We start from the raw sequence: 3870 nt of genomic DNA on the forward strand, positions 1-3870 counted from the left end.
ACTCTTAGAGTTTAGGCTAACCTCTCCAATTGCTCTGTCTGTGGCCATGCCACAGACATGTTTTAGGTCTGCACTGTTCATTATGCCCACCGCTGTAGCACCACCTCCTTCCTCAAAAGGAAGTTACAAAGACAAGTGGACAAGATATACAAACATCCCATGTTCCTAGAGAGAAAATCACTCTGTAAATATTTAAATTTCTCATTATTAAACACAAAAAAACAAGCTTCCCTGAATATAAAATAGCTAAAATTAAGCACCTTGCATTATTTCATACAAAAAATTAATATACCACTAGCCATGAAGCTATGCTGATATCTATCATAACTAGAAACTCCATATTGAAGTTACTCTCTTACCATCATTTAAAAGGAAATGTTATCATTCAAAATGTCAGAAGCTACGACATGCAGGCCTCTTTCCGAACCACAGGACTCTCCATTGCGCCCTCCGCCTTGACATCCCCAGCATCATTCACCCACCCATCTCCCCTGCCGGTCTCTCCTCCTAGCCTAGGTACTTTCCCATTCCTTGTCTTCATGCCCCAGACACCTGGGGAACCACCAATGCTTCCTGATCCTTTTCATCCAGACCAACTCAGTTCCTTCTAAGGTCCCCAGGGGCGCTCTGGGCCTGAGCCCGCCCTCACCTCCCTCTACTTCCCTGGACCTGCACCACCTACCAGTCTCTTTTCTGGACGCCTGGGCTGACGTTTCCTTTTCCTGGTCCTTTACATCCAGACCAACCCAGCTCCTCAGTGCAGTCCACAGGAGCACTTGGGGCCGCTTCCCGCCCCCATCTTCCTTTGCATCTCTGGGTGGCACAGACACCAGCTGCCATAGACCAGGATCTTTCCTGGGCCCAGCTCCCAGGCCACTCCAATCCCAAATTCCTGAAGCCAAAATCTTTCCTGGAGGGACCCAGAATTTAAGAGAAAGCCTGAGAGCATCTAATCCTCATCTGACTTGGGCTTCTGTGGGAACTCCTGCAGACAAAAGCAATTTGGCCATTCCAATATAAAATCAAAAGAGAGAATCAGAAGCTTAGAGGAACCAGCTTTTCATGCCCAAAAAGTAAACCACAAAGACACATAAAGTTCACAAAAAGAAGCAGACCTAAACTTGAAGGCTTGAGTCTCACACAAGAATCAGAAACTACAAATGAAATTTACATGTCAAAATCACAGAAAAAATTAATAACATGAAAAACCAAAATAACATAGCCCCACCAAATACCAATAGTCCTCTAGAGGAGTACAATGAGAACCCCCTAGAGATAATTCAGGACATGGAACTCAAAAGAACAATTATAAATATGATAAAAGAATTCAGTGAATTTAAAGAACACACAAAGAAATCAAAGAACTGAAGAAAGATAGGGATAAACTTCTGAATGAATTCAGAAAAGAGAAATATTGAAGAATACTCAGGCTGAAATGAAGGAAGTGAAACACTCAGTAAGCCAATTAGAAACAACAGGAGAAAGCCTCACCAATAGGATGAATGAAATGGAAAACAGAGTATCAAGACTGGGAGATAAAGTGGGTGAACTAGAGCACTCAAGCAAAGATTATAAAAATTTAAGAAATCACAAGAATAGAATATGCAGGAATTGTGTGTCACCATAAAAAGACCAAACTTATGAATCATAGGCATACAGGAAGAAGAAGAATCCCAAAATAATGGCATGGACCACATCTTCAACAGAATTATAGAAGAAAATTTCCCAAAAGTAAAGAAAGACATGCCCATACAAATACAAGAAGCATATAGAACATCATACAGACAGGACCAGAAAAGAAACTCTCCATGGCACATCATAGTAAAAACACTAAATGCACAAATCAGACAATAACAAAGAGAGAATAATGAAAACTGAAATATAAAAAAAATAAGTCACATATTAAAGAATGCTTATCAGAATTACAGCTGACTTTTTAGTTCAAACTGTGAAAGCAAGAAGAGCCTGGACCAAAGTTTTCCTGGTTCTAAATGACCACAGATGCCAACCCAGATTACTATACCCAGCCAAAATATCTATTATAGTCTAAGGAGAAAGAAAAACCTCCAATGCCATAAATAGGCTGAACGAATCATGCCCATTTCAGAGAGTTCTGAAAGTAGTACAAAGAGCTGAAGAAAGGAATGACTATACCTAAGGGGTTGCGGAAAGAAATTCAATGAAGGTATAACTGTGGAAAAGTACAGCTATATCAAGAATGCAAACAGAAATAAAAATGACAGGATTCAATACTTATCTTTCATTAATAACTTTAAATATTAACAGACTGAACACCCCAGTCAAAAGACAGAGACTAGGTAAATGGATTAAGAAACGAAACATATCTTTTTGTTGTCTGCAAGAAACTATCTCACTTTCAAGGGCAGACAATATCTTAAAGTGAAAGGATGGGAAAAAATATACCAAGCAAATGGCACTAGGAAAAAAGCAGGCGTAGCAATTCTAATATCTGACAAAATAACTAATCAGAAGAGACAAAGAAGGCCACTTCATTCTGATCAAAGGAACAATGAGCCAAGAAGATATTACAATCATGAACATATATTCACCAAAATCCGGTGCACCCAATTTCATAAAAACAGTACTACAGGACTTTAAGACCCAGATTAATCCCAACTCATTAATACTAGGTGACTTAAATACCCGACTATCTCCATTAGATAAGTTAAGACGGCAGAGAGTAAACAGAGAGACATCTGAATTAAACAATACCGTATAGCAAATGGACTTAACAGACATCTACCGAATATTCCACCCAAGCACCAAAGGACATATTTTCTACTCAACACACCATGGAATCTTCTCAAAAATTGACCATATACTGAGGCACAAAACAAACTTCAACAAATACAAAAAGATTGAAATAATTCCATGCATTCTATCAGACCACAATGCAATAAAGCTTACAGCTAACACCGGAAGAAGCCCTAGTCACCACGTGAACATATGGAGTTAAACAACACACTCCTGAATGATGAATGGGTCAAAAGAGAAATTAAGAAAGAAATAAAAGTATTCCTGAAACTAAATGAAAGGGACAAAATAACACAACAAAACCTCTGGGACACGCTGAAAGCAGTCCTAGGAGGTCCTTAGAGGGAAGTTTATAGCTCTAAGTGCCTACATCAAAAAATCAGAAAGAATACAAATAAATGACTTAACGTTGCAACACAACACACTTGAAAAGCAACAGCCACCTGATACTTGACAACGGGGCCAAGAATATTCACTGGAGGAAAGACAGCATGTTCAGCAAATGGTGCTGGCAAAACTGGATCTCCACTTGTAGAAGAATGAAACTAAACCCTTATCTTTCACCCTGCACAAAACTCAATTCGAAATGGATCAAAGACCTCAGTGTAAAGCCTGAAACTCTGAAACTCTTGGAAGAAAACATTGGGAAAAACATACAAGATACAGGTGTAGAAAAGGACTTTCTAAACTTGACACCAATAGCCCAGGAAACAAGGGCAAAAATTAACAAGTGGGACCTCATTAAACTAAAAAGCTTCTGTACATCAAAGGAGACAACCAAGGAAACAAAACAGAAAACCCACAGAATGGGAGAAAATCTTCACCAGCGACACATCTGATAGAGGTTTAATTACCAGAATATATAAATCAAAGGAGGCAACCAGGGAAGCAAACAGAAAACCCACAGAATAGGAGAAAATCCTCATCAGCGATACATCCGACAGAGGTTTAATATACAGAATATATCACGAACTCAAAAAACAGAGAATCAAGACAAGAAGCAATCCAATTGAAAGATGGGCTAAGAAGCTGAACAGAAAGTTTTCAAAAGAAGAAGTAAAGATGGCTATGAAACATCTTAAAAGATGTTCAACA

Source organism: Nannospalax galili, unplaced genomic scaffold, assembly GCF_000622305.1.
Source record: "Nannospalax galili isolate Female #2095 unplaced genomic scaffold, S.galili_v1.0 scaffold257, whole genome shotgun sequence".
NCBI lineage: Eukaryota > Metazoa > Chordata > Mammalia > Rodentia > Spalacidae > Nannospalax > Nannospalax galili.